The 19,143-nt window shown below is 40.0% G+C and overlaps 1 pseudogene; it reads right to left on the reverse strand.

Annotated features, from left to right (window-relative positions):
* Window positions 1-11,248: 11,248 nt before the first annotated feature.
* On the reverse strand, window positions 11,249-13,714 carry LOC122034143 (annotated as a pseudogene).
* Between the last annotated feature and the right edge of the window lie 5,429 nt (window positions 13,715-19,143).

The raw sequence follows: 19,143 nt of genomic DNA on the forward strand, positions 1-19,143 counted from the left end.
TTTTAAATGGTATAAATCAAACAAGAGATCAAGAAATGCCAATTTGGGTTTTGACATTTTCTTGGAGCACTTTTGGCAATCTAGGATTAGAATTTAAGTTAGCTAAGTGATTAAGGATACTTAGATAGGTAATCTAGGTATTTTATTTGTGTTAACCTACCATGGTTGTTTGTCATATGCCATGTCATGACATCATATTTAATTTATGATCATTTGAAATGTCATGATAATGCTTAGGTTATTATATGTCATGCTCTAGTTAAGTTTCATACTTTATGTCATGACATCATGACATTGACACATATTTTCCATTTATGATATCATTTTATGTCATGTCATCATCTCTTGCATTAATAATCAATTGAATTGATTTAAGGATGAAAAACACATTTTGATATTGAGATCAAATTTGTGTTTAGAAAATGCATGAGACATTAGTCTAAGATACCTAAACCCATATCTCACATCAAAATTGACATGGATGTGTTTGATACACTTTAGATGTGTGTGAGATATTAGGATCATGAGTTAGGATCAAGGTGCATAGTTCTTGTACCTAGATGAGCCTAATTCAAGAAATGGAGGATCATAGGGAAAGCTTGTGTACAAGTCATGTACATTTAGCCCTAAGATTATGGTCCTAAATTAAAAGGTTTAAAATCATTTTGAAATTGATTTAAAACCTTGATGAAGCCATCTTAGTGATAGCATTCATCATTGAACATTGTGATACAAAGTTGAGTTAAACTTGAAATATTTCAAAGTTTTTGAACTTTGTATCAAGATTGAAAAATGGAAGTTATTTTCATAGAAAACTATTTTTCCATGATAATATATGATATGAGGAATGTATCCTCAAAATTTTACGATTTTTGGAATTTTCTGGAATTTATTAGGAGTTTCTGAATTTCCGGGAAGGGAAATCAGAAATCTCTGATTTCAGAGTATGGATCGGTCACCGGACCGATCCAGGGAAGGTGACCGATCAGTGACGATCCAGTGCGATCAGTGAAGGGTGGATCGGTCTGGGGACCGATCCAGGGGGATTCTGATCGGTCTGGGGACCGATCAGTGCGTGCCAGTTTCTGATTTTCAGCTGTTGGTCTGAAATTTCAGCTGGAAGTTGGGTTTTGTGGATTTCTAAAGGTTTGAAACTCGCCAAGACATTGTTGGTGCAATGGTCAAGGGGGAGTTGACCTTTAGGGGAAGTTTTACCTAATTGTCAAGGGGAAGTTGACTTTTAGGGGGAGTTTTTACTCCTTAAGACTTTTGAGGATTAGTGATATGGGATTATCACTAAGTTGATTGTTGAGTTTAGTATCAAGGGGGAAATTAAGAGTTTCAATGAAAGGTATGGGACTTTCATTAGGAAGAAACTCTTGACCTTGATACCCTCCTTTTTCCTTTTTGATATGTGTCAAAAAGGGGAGAGTGTTCATTGGAGAATTATTGGGGAACCCAAGTTAGGTTATCGGGTTAACCTAAGCTAGGGGAAGAATGTCAAGGAATGTTCAAGGAAGAATATTGGAATTCTTTTTGATGTGTGTCAAAAAGGGGGAGAATTATTGGGGAACCCAAGTTAGGTTATCGGGAGAATGTTCAAGGAAGAACATTGGAAAACCTAAGTTAGGTTATCGGGTTAACCTAACTTGATTATGGTTTTGTCAAACATCAAAAAGGGGGAGATTGTTGGTGCAACCTTAGGTCAAGGTTGACCTGGTTGACCCGACTCGAGTTGACGTGACTCGAGTTGTATTTTGATGTTTGACTTGGGAAGATTGTCGGTGCAACCTTAGGTCAAGGTTGACCTAGTTGTGTTGCATGTTGATGTTTGACACTCGTGAGAGAGTTCTATTCTTGATGTGGGACAAGAATAGATGTTTGGGAGATTATTGATGCAACCGTAGGTCAAGGTTGACCTGGTTGACCTGATTCGGGAAAAGTCCAAGTATGAAGACTTGGCACGGAAAAGTCCAAGCAGGGAGCTTGGCACGCGAAAAGTCCAAGTATGGAGACTTGGCACTGGAAAAGTCCAAGTATGGAGACTTGGCACTGGAAAAGTCCAAACAGGGAGTTTGGCACGGGGGGAAAAATCCTAGTGAGTGAAGCTAGGTGAAGGTGGAAGTCCTGGTGAGTGAAGCCAGGCATTCGGGAAAATCCTGGTGAGTGAAGCCAGGTGAAAATCCTAGTGAGTGAAGCTAGGTGAATGAGAAAGTCCTAACTGGGATGTTAGGCAGTGTGGAAAGTCCTCGTGAGTGAAGCCGGGCAAGGGAGAAAGTCCAACTGGATTAAGGGTGTGGAAAACTGGTGTGAAGCGGTGAAAGTCCCGTGAGTGAAGCTGGCAAGGAAAATCCAGAGGGATGATCGGACTTCTGGTGTTGGAAAGTCCAAGTAGGTCAAAGGGATTGACCGGACACTTGGCAGGGAGTTCTAGCAGGTCAAGGGAGTGACCAGATGCTTGGGATGAAGTACCAATAGGTCAAGGTTGACCGGATATTGGTTTGGAAGTCTTGGAACTTGGTTTGGGCAAAAACCAAGCTCTGGATCGGTCACCAGACCGATCCAGTGATACCTTGTTTGCTCTGATCGGTCTGGTGACCGATCAGATACCGAACAGGTCCTCGGTCCGTGACCGATCGCCTCAGCACGAAGGCGCGAGCGTCGGCCGCGTCCAGGTCGATCAGGCCATTTCCTGATCGGTCTGGGGACCGATCAGGAGACGATGTCGCGGAAGCACAGCGTAGCCTGATCGGTCCACAGACCGATCAGAGTACGCACAGAAGGTTCTGTGCACTAACTGATCGGTCTGGGGACCGATCAGCACAGGGCCTGATCGGTCCGTAGACCGATCAGGGTTCTAGCCGTTGCGACGCAACGGCTAGTTTCTTCGCTGGTATAAAGGGGTCGAGGGCTGCTGCTGCGCGACAATTTTCTTCCTCTTCTCTTCTGCTACAGAGCTGTTGTTCTGGTGCTTGAGCTTTGTTGAGCTCTTCTTCGCAAGCTTCGCGTGAGCTTCTCGACTGGGATATCCTGCTGTTGTAGGTGTTCTGAGGAGCTGCTGCTTCAACGAATCCAGTCGGCAAGGAGGCAAGAAAACCTGTGTTTTTACATTCATTGTTCTTGTCTTCTTGTATCTCTTGTTGTATTCCTTTCTTGCTGTTGCAAGAATATTGTGGCGAGGTTTCTCCACCCACAAGGAGTATATTGTATTAGCCGGTTTTCCGGGGACTCATCCACCGACGGATTGAGAGGCTTCGTCCACCTTACGGACACGCCGAGGAGTAGGAGTATCATCTCTGAACCTCGTTACATCGACGCGTTGAGGTTTGATCTTCTTGTTTTCATTTCCTTGTTTGTTTTTCCGCTGCGCTGACAAATTGTAGGAAGAAACGCGAGAATTTGGGGTCGGCTATTCACACCCCCTCTCTAGCCGTACGAAGGATCCTAACACTTACCACCATGGATGTGTATGAAAGATGAATTTATATTTCTTACTGTACTTATTTCAGGGCCGACTAATCCAAAAGAGAAGATTGATATTTTCTTGCAACCTCTAATTGCCGAGTTGAATGAATTATGGAATGTAGTGTCAGTGACTTATGATGTTGCAAGTAAAACTAATTTTAGATTGCATGCTGCATTATTATGGACAATCAGTAATTTTCCAGCATACTCAATGTTGTCAGGATGGAGCACGTTTGGTAAATTATCATGCCCACACTGCATGACAGAGTCTGATGCATTTTCATTACCCTGCAGTGGGAAGGTATCTTGGTTTGATAATCATCGTAAATTTTTACCAGTTGACCACCCTTTCAGGCGAAATAAGAAAAATTTTATTAGGAATGTTGTAGTCAGAAAACTTCCTCCAACAATTAAGTCAGGCGAAGAAATCTTTGACCAAATAGACAGTTATGGTTTTCTACCAGTAGCTGAGACTAATTCTGATGAGATAAATAAATACATTGTTAGGCAGTGCAAGTGTGGTTGGAAGAAAAGGAGTATTTTTTGGGAGCTACCATATTGGAAGCATCTACTTATTCGGCATAATTTAAATGTAATGCATATTGAGAAAAATTTCTTTGATAATATTTTTAACACTGTGATGAATGTGCATGGAAAAACTAAAGACACTGTAAAATCACGTGAGGAATTAAAAGAACTAGTTAGCAGACCAGAGTTGCATCAGGATGAAACAACAAATAAATTCCCAAAGGCTTGTTATACATTGGACAAAGACGGTAAACAAGTTTTATGTAATTGGTTGAAAGAAATCAAATTCCCAAATGGGTATGCCTCGAATATGGCTCGATGCGTGGATATGAACAGGTTAAAGATGTTTGGAATGAAGAGTCATGATTGTCATGTATTCATGCAAAGACTTATTCCAGTAGCTTTTCATGACTTACTTCCTCAAAATGTTTGGCAAGCACTCACAGAATTGAGTATATATTTTAGAGATTTGACTGCGAGATGTATTATGATGGATGATATGCTTCGACTAGAAACAGACATTCCTCTCATACTATGTAAGCTTGAACGTATTTTTCCACCCAGTTTTTTTGATTCAATGGAACATCTACCAGTACATTTAGCGTACGAGGCACGAATAGTTGGTCCTGCCCAGTATAGATGGATGTATCCATTTGAACGATTTTTAAGGAAATTAAAGAATAATGTTCGTAACAAAGCTAGAGTTGAGGGGTCAATCTGTAATGCTTATCTGGCTGAAGAAGCATCATCATTCTACTCCTATTATTTTGCTGATAATGTAAAAATCAGACATCGCAAGTGTCCTAGAAATTCAGATGATGCACGACCTATAGACTCATCTATGCTTTCTATTTTCAAGTTTCCTGGCAAGTCAATGGGAGCATATGTTTCTAGATGGTTAACTCCACAAGAATATCATGCTGCGAGGACATACATACTCTTAAACTGTGATGAAGTCAAACCCTACATAAAGTAAGTTGACTTCTTGAATCAAACATTTATCAAAAAATAAGTTGTTTCCTAATAGTGTAATTTTCTTAAAATTACCTTATTTTTTAGCTTGTATGAACAACAACTACAAGTACAAAATCCATCAATTCGTGCAAGTGAGATAGCCGAAAAGTTAGAAACGGAATTTGCATTATGGTTTCAAATCTATGTAAGTTAGAGCATAATTTTAATTTCTTACATCCATATTAAATTATCATAGGCTTATTTTATATTCTACTATTGTTATAGGTGTCCGATCGGAGAATATCTAATGCGCAAGATTCCAGGATAATCAATCTTGCATCTGGACCTCTCCGTAAGATAATAGTGTACTCTAGCTACTATGTTAATGATTTTAAATTTCACGTGGCACAACGGGATTCACGCAGACTAACTTTCAATTCGAGTCTTTATGTGAAAGGATCTATCAATAACAATAATTCTGAGTTTGATTATTATGGGAGACTTGAAGAAATTATAGAAGTTGAATCTCCTGCTTTACCCATCAAAAGATGTGTGTTATTTAAATGTTCTTGGTATGATCCAACTCCAAGAACAGGTACCAGAATACATCCAAACTACAATTTAGTTGAGGTAAATGCAAACAAAAGCTTCAACATGAACCTTTCATTTTTGCGGTACAAACGGGGCAGGTTTTCTATCTTAAATATCCCACGAAGAGGAGAAGAGCTAATGAATGGTTAGCAGTTTGCCGAACAAAGCCACGCTCTACCATAGAAATGCCCAACTCTATCGTGAACCAAAACCATGATGCATTTCAAGATGATACAGTGGAGATATATTCAGTAGATTCTCAGATTCAATCAACATCTCAATTACTTATAGATGTTAATGTACCTTATGAGGAAATAGATGATGGAGAATTATCCAGCAGCGAGGAACTTATTGAACTAACAGAGTCTAGTGAGGAGGATCTACAAAATGTTAATGATTAAAATTGTTATATCTTCATGTTAAGCATTGTTAAGCTAAATTTTAGATCTAAATATTCATGGTTATATCACTTGTCTTACTTTATTAGTCATTATTATTTTTTTGATAAAAAATAGTGTGCATGCGTATGTGTTATAATGTAATTCTACAGATATAGACATGTCTGACGCTGGTGGCCAGATTGTTCTACGGATTATCGGGGGTTGGTAAGTATTAGTGTTATTAGTCTTATTCACTGCATCTATTTTTTTAACATATTTACTTAATTTTATTTGTTAAATGCAGTTTTACCCTAGATGGTCATAGAATAGCTGCATACATCACCTCGAAATTTAAAGAGCGATTTAGCCCCGCTGGTACTACATGGAAACGGGTAGACCCGGATATGAAGTAATTTTATTACGATGAGTTTTTGGTAAGCCATTTTAATTATCATGATTTTATTATGTTTTTAATAATAATTTGTGAACATATTATTTCAGAAAAGATATACTTGGGAGACAGGGCACGAGGCAAAATTTTATGCTACCTAGAACACAGCTTGTGCCAAACTATACAAAGACATGTTATATAAAGCAAGACAAAAGGGAGTAAAACCATCCTATATACCTGAGAATATTTGGGATGCATGGCGAGCCATCTGGGTTGCAGACAGATGGCAGGAAAATGCAATGATAGCTCGAGCCAATAGAAAGAGTGAGCTGGCTGGCCCTAATACCGGAGTGACAAAACATACCGCTGGATCCCGATCGATCGTCGAGCATGCCTTAGACTTGGTGAGTTATCAATTTTAAACTTCTATTGGAGTTTTGTACCTAGAACATACCACTGGAAATATTTACATTCTTTAATATTCAGGAACATGATCTACAACGACCTCCTACTTATTGGGAGATATTTACTAAGACACACAAGTCAAAAGATGACAATTTTATAGATCGTCGATCGTCAACATTAGACGTAAGAATCTACACTTGAATATATTTAACTATTAACAATGATTATCTATCATTTTAGTAAATATCTGATAATACTTTTTTTTTAATGTAAATAGGAAGAAATTGCTGCTAGGGTGGCACAGGCGACTCAGCCTAGTTTAGAGGGAGGTGAGGAGCAGATTTTATCCACTGACCAGATAAATGAAATCTATTATGATGTGGTTGGTGGAAGGAAAAAGACCTCCACCCTCTATGGTCTTGGGGCCCAGGCGAGAGTTGTATATGATCAGGCGATGGCTCCTAGGGCCAGGGGTCGTCCCAGCACATCATCGGGTGCATCTGAATCATCTACTAGAGTAGACGCCTTAGAGCAAGAAAACACAGATTTGAAGACTCGTCTCTCGAGCTTGGAGGCAGATTTTCGAGCAGAGCGGCAATCTCGATTGGATCTTGAGAAACTTGGGCGAGATATGCAGGCCTTCTTGGATCAAATGAGTGCAACGCCGCATCGTTTTGCCTCTCAGGAGACTCAAGACCCTAATAATCCCCCTGATCCGTAGATTGTCATAGGTATCTTGATGTTTAACTTTTTAATTTTTTTGTTCACTTATGAAACTATGTTTAACATTGTATTATATATTTTCAGGAATGTTGATATCTATACGACACCATCATCACATATCCAAACTAGCACTCAGGTATGTAAAATAAATTCATAATATTAAATTTAATATGTTACTCATAATTGTGTATTAGTTTATTCTTTGTTTTATTAGTAATCTATGGTATTAACATTTTTGCAGGATTGATTACTACTCGCTAGTTTAGGATTGGATTTTCTTTGCTAAAAGGTGTTGTATTATGTTTTTTTATTTCAGATGTTGTAGTACTATACAATCAGGTGTTTATGGTTGGAGATGTTTGGATAATTATCTTTATTTTTTAATTGGATATTTAGTTTTAGTTTTGTGCTTGGATTATTGTTATTGGAGATGTTGTAGGAATGTAGTATGCTTAGATTGGATATTTGGTTTGATATTTACATTCATATATTATTTTGTATTGTCATTGTGTATGTTTGAAAACCATCATATGTGATGGTTTAGATTGATATGAAATGTAAACAAGGATAACTGCAGAAACCATCTGGGCTGCTGAAATTTTCAGGTATTAGAGACGGAATATTAAAATTCCGTCTCTAATTAGAAACGGAATATTAAAATTCCGTCTCTAATTTCACCTTGGAATTTACTATTATAACGATACCTTGCGACGGAACTATAGTTTTCCGTCGCTAAGTGACCTGAATTTGTCTAAAATGACGATAACTTGCAACGGAACATTTAAATTCCGTCTCTAATTAGAGACGGACCATTAAACTTCCGTCTCTAATTAGAGACGGAATTTTAATATTCCGTCTCTAATTAGAGACAAAAACTAGATACCGGATTCTATGATTAGCGACTGATGATTAAATTTCCGTCGTTAAATTTTAGAGATGGAATATATATTCCGTTGCTAAAATAATTAGCGACGGAATTTAAAATTCCGTCTCTAAATACAGTCAGCGATAAAACTCATATCGATGTAATTATTCAGTCGCTAATCTAGTTTAGCAATGGAATAACGATAGAAAATTCCATCTCTAATGCTGATTTTTTTTGTAATGCTAGTCCACCACAGCTTCGATGGAGATGCCACTACTGTGCCTATTCTTTGAACTCTTCCTCTTTCCTTAGGCCGGGAGAGAAAACAGATATTCGGCTTTCAAGCAACTAAGAAAGAGAGAATCTTTATCCCATCCCGCATCGCCACTTTCAGTTACTTACTGTAAGCAATTCATCCATGCATGCCAAAGCCGTCAATCTCAGAACCGGGCTTTCTGCCTCCGCCCCTTCCTCATCCCTAGTGGCCACAGATACATAGTGGCTGGTCGAGGTAGGCGCTGCAAGCGGTGACTCGACTGAAAGGAGAGGGGATGGTTGCGAATAGATTACAGTCTAAGGTCTCTTCCTTGTTGGATTCCTCGTCAAGTCAGTTTGGGATGCATGAATCCCATTCCTCTTTCCTAAAGCCTGGCTTTGAGCCTTACTTTAATGTGGAACTTAACTTAACTCTGGCAGAGACCTTCCGATCCTAACACCAGTCAATCGGACATTCGGATTACAAGGTTGATTCTCAACTCAAGCTGAGCAGTGAGGTGGCGGAACTGCTAAAGCATTGATTTTTGGTATCTGCATTCAAAGATTCCCTTTCTGGAGAGAGGTCCTTCAACCACAAGGCATAAGGACGATAGAATAGGAACTAAGACCCGACAGTGAGAGAGCAGCTCTTAAATAAAGTATATTGCTACTGCAGCAGCTGGGCATTCTAAATTAAAAGAAATCCTTTTCCCCATTCTTCAAAACATCTGGTCTCGAAGTTGTAGCATGAAAGTCGTCTGGGAATGAGTTTTTGGGAAAGAGTACAACTTCTATCCTGCTTCCCGGCTGGCCTATCTTTTCTTTCTTTTTTCCATTGGAGATTGGAGCAGAGCACACCTTTCGCTAGGAAGGGATCCGTTACGAGTACGAAATGCTTTTCACATACAAGTCGGATAGCGCGATAAGGCAGTTACGCTCCTCTGCCTGGCATTCCAGTTCAAATACTAGTGACCCCATGTCATGCGTGAAACTAGTAAGGACCTTGCCTACGCCAACCTAAACAACTCGTGGTCGTTAAGAAAGCGAAGGGCTTTGTTGAGAGGACGATGGATTGATTGATGGATCAATGGTTGATGAGGTAGAGAAAGTGAGAAATCGTACGTTTGATTCCGGAACAAGTGAGGATCTGCAGAGATTTGTAGACCAGTGATCGCCGATGAGTACACTCTTCGATTGATCACTGAGGCTGATGGATCTTGAAATGTTAGTGCTCGCGGAGGGGAGGCATAATGCTTGATCCGGGTGGTAAAGTGCTCGATCGTTAAGGCTCATCTGGGAGGTTGCTGCACCCGTGGTGGTTGCCGTAGCCGGAGGAATCATCCTTCCCGGCGTACCTTTGAGGAAGGATGTGCACGCGAACGACTAAAGTAAGCCTTATCTACTGGGTACAGCGGTCGATCCCTGCAGAGAACGCCCATTTCATTCCGTGGGGCTGCAGGTACTATGGGATGGGCCATGCGGTGTGCTTAAGAGCTGGTGGCAACCGAATACCGCGAGAATGACTATAAAAAGACCCAAGGCAGCCAATCAACTAGGGGGGCAGTGGGATGGAAGCCAGCTCGGATGTCCACAGGGGCCCTCTTCTGTGGGCTTGGACGGGATTGCAATATTAAAGGTTTCACGCAAACTCTAAAGGTTCCGAAGGAAAAGAGGGGATTATCTCTCACCGATCAAGGTTCTGAAAGAAAGAAAATCAATATAATAAGAGAAGAAAAAGAAGTTAAAGGCGCATATTATTGCTGGGGTTCAGAGGGCTTTGGCCACAAGTCGATCACATCAACTGTAATTATTGGATTAGGAACTAATTCATCAGTTTAATGCTTTGTTGGTGCAAGAAGAATTTGGGAACAAAAATCCCGTGTCAAATGGATCCAGCAGGGGACTAGATTTTTCTACTTGTCCACTTTGTGTAGGAGAAGGAGAAATAAGGTGGTAATGCTTCGGGATAGTAATGGAGATTGGATCACTAATCATGAACAGCTGGTGACTTTGTTTCGAGACTTTTATATTGATCTCTTTAATTTGGTGGTGGGCCTCTAGTTTCTACAGTTCACCCTGTGATTGCCGAGGAGGATAGAGCAGAAATGGGGAAAGAGATTTCAGAAGAGGAGGTTAGGAAGGCTTTATTTCAAATGAAGCCATCAAAGGAGCCGAAGAAGGCTTTTATCAAGAGTTTCGGGGTTAGTGTTAAATCTTCCTTGGTGAATTTGGTTCGGCAAGCTTTAGATTCGGGTAAGTTTAATCCCTTTTTAAATTAAATAAAACTCTACTTGTTTTGATTCCTAAAGCCTCCAATCCTACGTATGTCAGACAATTTAGACCTATTAGTCTGTGTACGTGTACGCTTGCCTACAAGGTTATTACGTCAGTCTTGGTGAATCGCTTGAGACCATTGCTTAATGACTTAGTGGCACCGTTCCAGTCGAGCTTTATACCTGGGAGACTGGCAAGCGGTAAAAAAGAAAATGAATAGAGAAAGAGGATAAAATTACATTTTTTACTAAGATTACCAGGAAAAATGAAGGGGCAGTTGAGTCCCTTCAGTTCCCTTTCTTATCGGACTTATTCAAAGTTTATCGAACCTTATTCATTCAATTTTAATTATTTTAGCAAAGAAGATAATTTATTTTTGGAAATCCCTTCAGATCACATATCTTTTGGTACATAAGCTCACAGTTGCGAAAGGAGTGGCACCATACTCTGTCGTGGCTTGTACAACGCCTTCAATGGCGTTGCCTTGGGCATGGACAGTCCTGGCCCCTCCGTCATGTCCTCCTCCGGCGAGACTTTCTCCCACTCGAAGCACTGGAGGAACGTTGCCAGTATCAGCGCCACCATTCGGAGAGCCAGACCCACGCCGTTGCACCGCCGCCGCCCCATCCCAAACGGCATGAACTTGTATCCCGTCACCGCCTCCCCCGCCATGAACCTCTCCGGCTTGAACTTCTCAGGCTCGTCCTAGAGGCCGAAGTCCCTGTGGATAGCCCACGCGTTGACGAGCAGCATGGTGCCGGCGGAGACGTAGAATCCCGCGACAGAGCAGTCTTTGGAAGTTTCATGGGGCACGAGGAGAGGGGTGGCGGGGTACAATCGCAGAGTCTCGTTGATGATACAGTTCAAGTAGATGAGGTTGGGGATGTCATCTTCATAGACCAGCCCCTCGTGGCCGACCGTCGTGTCGAGCTCGGTGGCGGCCTTCTCCAGAACGTGAGGATGGTTTAACAACAAGCTCATTGCCCACTCTGTTGTGAAGGCTGAGGGGTTTGTTCCTGCTGCAAACATTGTCTATAAAAAAACAACAGAAACGTATATCCATTAATCTTTGGAAAAGGTGATGCGCCCAAGGTGCACCGAAAATTGTGCACACAAAATTCGTAAACTTTGGTGATTTTGATACAAAATCATAATATAGAATCTTCTCAACTAAGTATTAAGACGAAGAGTGTGCACGTACCATCATCACGCCCTTGATGATGTCATCCGTGTAGCGTTCCGGATCTCTGTTCTGCAGCGACAACATAACGTTCATCACTGTCTCCCTTCCTTCCCCATCGATGCCATCGCCATTATCCTCGCTCTGTCGTCTCTCTCGGTGCAGCACTATGAGTTTTCCCCAAAACTCATCCCTCCTCCTCTGAAGCCTCATTAGCCTCTTCTCCAAACCGTGCCACGCCACTCTCATAAACTCTGGCATGTCATCCCCTGCATTCGCGGCCGCCGCGCTCAACTGTAGTCCCTCGCTCACCATCTCCTTGATGATCAGCCTCTGCTCTTGCGTCTCCCCTGTCAGCGGAACCACCAGCTGTTCGATGATGGCGCACACGAGGTCGAACAAAGTCGACTTCAGATCCAGCCTCCTCGGCGCGCCACCACTGCCGCCGCTTTGTTGGAGGAAGAGGTTCCCCGCGAGGGCTCTGATCTCCCCGCTGCGAAGGTCAGAGGAAACGCGTAGGTTGTCGAACGCGAGCAAGTGCATGGAGGTGATGTGGCGGAGGCGGCGCCAGTGGGACCCGTAGGGCGCCCACAGGATGGCGGTGAAGTCGTATCCGAGGATCTTGCCGGCGAGGAAGCGGGGGTGGTTCGCGAAGGCGACGTCGAGGACGAGGACGGTGAAGCACTCTTCGACGGCGGACGGAGAGAACACGAGGAGGACGGGGCAGGAACCGAAGTGCAGGAGAACGACGGGGCCGTGGGCGGCGGAGATGGCGGCGAGAGAGCGGTGGATCGGCGGGTTGAAGAGGTGGAGGTGGCCTAAAATCGGAACGGAAGGGGGACTGGGCGGTAGACGGCGGTGGTTTTAGCGCCGACGGCAAAAAATGAGAAGAAGGAAGAGAAACAGAGAGGGGAGGAGGAAAATTTCGATAGACATCACTCTCCTCACTCTGGAGGAGCAGTAGCTCGATCTGGAGGGGAGGAGCTACTCGATCTGGAGGGGAGGAGCAGTAGCTCGATCTGGAGGGGAGGAGCTGGAGGGGAGGAGCAATAGCTCGATCTGGAGGAGCAGTAGCTCCATCTGGAGGGGAGGAGCTGGAGGGGAGGAGCTGTAGCTCGATCTGGAGGAGATCGAGGAGCAGTAGCTCGATCTGGAGGGGAGGAGCAGTAGATCGATCTGGAGGAGCAGTAGCTGTGGCAGGTCGCAGTGACCATTAGGGCTGGAAAAAAAATATTGAAATACTGAAATCCCGAAAAATTGTATCGAAAAAAAATACTGAAATATCAAATTTTTCGGTATACCGAAAAATTCGGTACAGTACCATACCGTGCCAAATTTTTCGGTAACGGTAATGGTAACGATTTACATTGCTTCGGTATACCAAAATACCGACACAACCCATATATTAATTATATTAATTTAATTATTTAATTACTCCTAAACCAAACCCTAAGGCATTAACTCTTCCGTCTTCTCAAACCTATTTCACGTTTCTCCTGCCGTCCTGCATAGCCGACCATCCCTATTCGCTCACAGCCACCGTCGCGACTTGCGATTCTTCTTGCGCAGCCAATCATCGCGCACAGTCGCAGTTCTTCTCCTTGCACAGCCGACCACAGCCTGTCAAGATTCTTCTCCTTGCGCAGCCGACCACCACGCGCTGTCACTCCAGTCGCGATTCTTCTCCTTGCGCATCCGACCATCGCGCTAATCGTCGGAGAAGAAGCAGCGAGTCTGAAGAAATCCTAGCACCGAGTCTGTTCTGAGAGCTGTGCTTGGCTTGGGCAAGTGGTTGGCGAAGGAAGGCACGATGGAATCGTCGCCAGAGGATGTCTACTCGATCTGTCACGATTGGTTCACCCTCCCTTGCCAAGCCAATTGCTCCCATTGGTTCTGCGGTCAGAGCATATTCCAACTTCCTTTCCCTCCCTCCTCTCCCTTCGCAATCCTTAACCCTAGTTTCTTGTTCTAGATTAAATTTCCCTATTTTGTTGTATTGTGATACATTACACTGAGATTAACTTTCCTTTTTTTCCTTACTGATTTTGCTGCCAGGTGGGAGATTTGATTTATTTTTTGATTGCACAATATTGCATTTTTTATGTGCCTTGTTAATATAATGCATAGTTTCCCTCGACGAATCTAACACGATTATGTAAAATCACCACTGTTTGCTGTTCGTTTTGCTTCCCATCATTTATAATGTTTCCCCTATTTTTCCAGCTAGCGTTTAGCTATTTCCAGTAAGATTTCGACGAGTCTCTGTCGAGCCACCACTCTGGGACCACTATCTGCTGGTTTAAGCTTCAATATTGCATAAAATCACATCTCTTGTTCTTATAAGTAAGCTGCCCAAACTAATTAAATGAAAAATATAGAAATCAATCAAAATATATAGAGCTTCTTCTTCTACAGTTCTACTACTAGAGCTTCTGCTTAACTCATAATACTTACATTAATGTCTCCTTTTCTTGAAAGAACCATATTTATACTTACATTAATATTTTCTTTTCTTTGCCCTTATGGCCTTATGGTCTTATGGATTCGCATTCCTACTGTCCTGCATGCATTTGTAATGTTTAAAATAAGCAACTATTCTTTACATTTATAATTAGTGTGTAATTATTTTGATAACAGAGTTGCTATTACATGTTATCTTGATTTAAAAGGTTGATAGTTTCTATTAAATCTTCTTCATGTAGTATGATTTAATTCCTTTCTAGTTTCATGTTGATATATCGAATAAATTGGCAGTTAATACTATTATCCTAGTTTTCTTTCAGGATGGAGTCTAATACTCTCCAAAATTCATCACAAACATCAAATACAATTGAACCTGAAACACAACAGTCAACTGCTGAAAAACGACCAAGGAAGCCTCCTAGACATATCAGGAGTAAATTTTGGGAGCATTGTATAAAGGGATCAAGGAAGTTGAGTGATGGAATCGAACAACAAATAGGGACATGCAAATATTGCAAAGTTGAGATCCCAATAGTTTACGGAAGTACTAGTGGGTTAAAAAATCACTTAGTAAAGAGGTGTAAGTCAAGTCCGCTCTATGAAGCAAGGGGGGATGATAAGAGTCAAACTATATTGACGAATGAGACTATGGGGCAAGGAAGTGCATTGGTTCCTCATACTTTTAATCAAAAAAAATGTGAATTGAAAGTGGCGAGATATGTGATTGTCGATGAAGTGTCTTTTAGGGTTGTCGAAGGGAAGGGGCTTGTAGAATTATTACATGAATTACAACCAAGATTCAGAATTCCTGATTGAAAGAAAGTTGCAAGTATGGTTTATGATATTTTCTTAGTTGAAAAGGCTAAGATACAAAGTGTGATTGGCAACCAAAGGATAAGCATCACTACTGATACTTGGACATCCATTCAAAACATAAATTACATGGTAGTGACAGCTCACTTCTTGGATAGTGATTGGAAGCTACATAAAAGAATAATTAACTTCACAAAAATCACTAGTCATCATGGGGAAGAAATTGGAAAGATGGTTGAGGTTTGTTTAAGAGATTGGGGGATAGACAAAGTATTTTCAATTGTAGTTGACAATGCTTCATCTAATGACCCTGCAATTGATTACTTGAAAAGAAGAATGAAAATTGAAAATTCATTGTTGTTTGAAGGGAAATACTTGCACTTGAGGTGTGCCTGTCATATAATTAACTTAATTGTTAAGGATGGCTTGAAGGAGCTTAATGTTTCAATTAAAGCTATAAGGAATGCAGTTGTTTTTATTCATTCTTCCCCATCAAGATTGAATAAATTTAGGGAGTTTGTCATACTAGCCAAGTTTTCTAGTACATCAACGGTACCTATGGATGTCAAAACAAGGTGGAATGCAACTTATAAAATGCTTGAAGTTGCATTAACGTATAGAAGGGTGTTTGAAAGGATGACAGAAGAATGGTTGCCCTTTATGAATTATTTCAGTCAAAAAGATGATAAGGATAAAGAAAGGATAGGGCCCCAAATGCTGATGATTGGGAGATTTCAAAGGCTTTTGTACACTTTCTGAAAAAGTTTTATGATGCCACTTTGGAGCTAAGTGCATCAAAAAGTCCTACCTCCCAATTGCTTTATCAAACCATGATTGCACTACAAGTTGAGATTGATAGAAAGAGACATGATGATTCAAATCCAATTCTTAAAGAGGTAGCATGTGCAATGAAGTTAAAGTTTGACAAGTATTGGGGAAATTGGAATAACATTAACCCTTTGATATTTATTGGTAATATTTTGGACCCGAGAAACAAACGTCAAATGATGAAAGTCATCGTCAAAAAATTTGGAGGTACTCCTACAAGTGTCAAAGAGTTTGTTGATAGTGTCAAACAAAGCTTGGTAACTTTATGGATGGAGTACAAGGGAATAAATGATATATTGAATGTTGAGAGTCAAGATATGCAAATAGAGTGTGATGATGGATATGACGACACTAGTATTGGTGGTGGACCTGGTGGTGGTCTTTGTGATGAATTGTTTGATGATGTGGAAGCACAAAATGAAGAAGAGCAACTTCAAGAGATATCCAATGAAGTGGATAAGTACTTGGCCGATGAGATTGAAAAACGATCTAATCAAACTTTCAATCTTTTGAAGTGGTGGAAAGGAAGTGAAACTAGGTACCCAATCCTTTCAATGATTGCTAAGGATGTTTTTTCAATTCCATGCTCAACCGTTGCTAGTGAGTCAGCTTTTAGTTTGGGCAAAAGAATTGTGGATCCTTTTAGGAGCAGTTTGAGTCCTAAAATGGTAGAGGCATTGGTATGCACTAGTGATTGGCTAAGAGAGGAGGAGTTCTCTTTTTGGAAAGATCCAACTGATGATGACCTTGAACTATATAAGGAAATTGAAGAAATTGAAAAAAGTAACCATTTTTTATTAAATTAAGTTTATATTTATATCATTGTTAATCTAACATGAATAATAATGTTTCTTTTAACAGATGCAAATGCCAGTCAAGACCATGCAAACACTTCATCTTCTCCCCCCTCCACTTTGGTCTAACTTTAAGAGTAAGACTATATTTATGTTTACTTATTTCAATTCTAATATTTGTAACTAAATTTAGTTTGTAACTTTTGCAGGTCCTTTGAGATGTTAGAGACTTAGAGTTTCAACAAAATTATAGTTAGTAAGATTGCATTTATGTTTTCTTATTTAAATTCTAATATTTGTAACTAAATTTTAGTTTTGAACTTTTGCAGGTCTTTTGAGACGTTGGAATTTCAAAAAATCTGCAGACACTTTTTTTTGTAACTAAGCAGTCTAAGCAATAGTCATTTAGTGTTACAACTTGTGATAAATTTGATGTGACACTTGTTTTGAGTTTTGACTTTTACATGAAACACTAATCTTGTAAGATATTTGATGGTTTATGAATTATATTTATATTCTGCATTCATGAGATTTATACTTGAGTGAGAATGTAGTTGACAATGGCTTACAAGAAGTATTGCAGGTTAATCTAAAATGTATTTGATAGTCATTTAGTGTTGCACTAATCGGAAATGTTTTATTTCATTCATCAACAGTCAATCTTATTATTTTTTTCATCCTGTCGAATTTACTCTAGAATTTTTTTAATTGGAATTTTATATACTTTGAACTGTTAAGAAATGGGGTTTCCATTTGTTAATATATATGGATAAATTGATGTCAATCTGCATATATGTGCCCTCATAATGGTAAACCTCTAAACCTTCATTTGAGTTCAAACATGTCCAATTTTGTCTGTATTTTTATTCTTGAACAGGGATTACAAATAGTGACCTTGCCACATGCGGCCTTGGAGCTATTCAGGTTATCATTTTGAATCTCATTTCAGGATTTTAATATAATATCCTAAAGTTTTAGTGTCCTCATCTTCTTACCAAAGGGACATCAACTATCTTCCAGGTGGTTGCTACTGGTGTTACCACATGGTTAACAGACAGAGCTGGGTCGAAGAATTCTTCTTATAGTAAGCTTATGCGACATAAATTACCTTTTTTATGCATCTGTTTTAAAAGTAATAATAATGTATATGGAAAATCTTATTTGGTTGCAGATCTGCACTGCAGGAATGGGCGAAGCCTTCTCCTAGTTTCTGTTGTTTTTTTTTTCTGGAGGTCAGTCTGGCAATAGTCAGTTTACTAAATTGTTAGTACAATGATTGTTCTGTGGCATAACTTGATGTTCCTTTTTAATGTGATTAGGCATCCTTTATACTTATTTCAATAATTTTTAAAATTTTTGTAATTGTTGATAACAGGGAGTCTTTTTGCAAGAATCTTATCCATACCATGTAATGAGCATCCTTTCTTTGGTTGGACTTGTGGTATGTATACGTCAGCTGTGAGTTTATCATTTTATATAACAGAAGTCATTGTTTTGTAATCCCTAATCTATTGTTTATCTTCTCATAGGCTTTTGTCGTTTCCTTCTCTCTTGGGTTGGGAGCAATTCCATGGATTATTATGTTATGTCTGAGGTATGTGAGTTAAAGCTAATTAGTTTACTCTCTTCAGAAAGATTGTTGTAGGTTACTGGTGTTCTTGTTGAATGTATGGTGGGTTAGCACATTTCTCTGAAAGTTTAAGAAAAACTTATTAACAAAATCAACGATTGATTCATCAATTATCCACAAACTCATTATATAGGTGCTTGTATTTTGTTATAGTTAATTTTTTCAATATAGAAATATAGATACTGAGGTGTCCGACACTGAATTATTGAAGTTTTACTATAGAATATTGAGTCATTGAGGTGTCCGACTATCAATTTTATATTCATTGTTTTATGAATTTTTGCTTTGTTGACAATTTGGATTTCCGAGAAATCTTTTCGTGATTTTATGTTGTATGCGAAGTTCACACTAAGTGATAAGCATTATTAGTTATGAGTCTTACCCATGTGTGTAACGTGTGTTCACTTAGTAAGTTGAGTCTCAATAAGCGTTGCGGTATTCAATTATATCTGCTTATGAGATTTTTCATATGTGATATTTTTCATAATCGTTGTGCATATCTATATCAATGTAATACTAGAACTGTGGTACAGAGAAAGCTTAATCTTCATTCAGAGTCTTGCAGGCAGTGTAGCAACACTTGTGAACAGGTTGATGCCGTTTG

Source organism: Zingiber officinale, chromosome 11B (assembly GCF_018446385.1).
Source record: "Zingiber officinale cultivar Zhangliang chromosome 11B, Zo_v1.1, whole genome shotgun sequence".
Taxonomy (NCBI): Eukaryota; Viridiplantae; Streptophyta; class Magnoliopsida; order Zingiberales; family Zingiberaceae; genus Zingiber; species Zingiber officinale.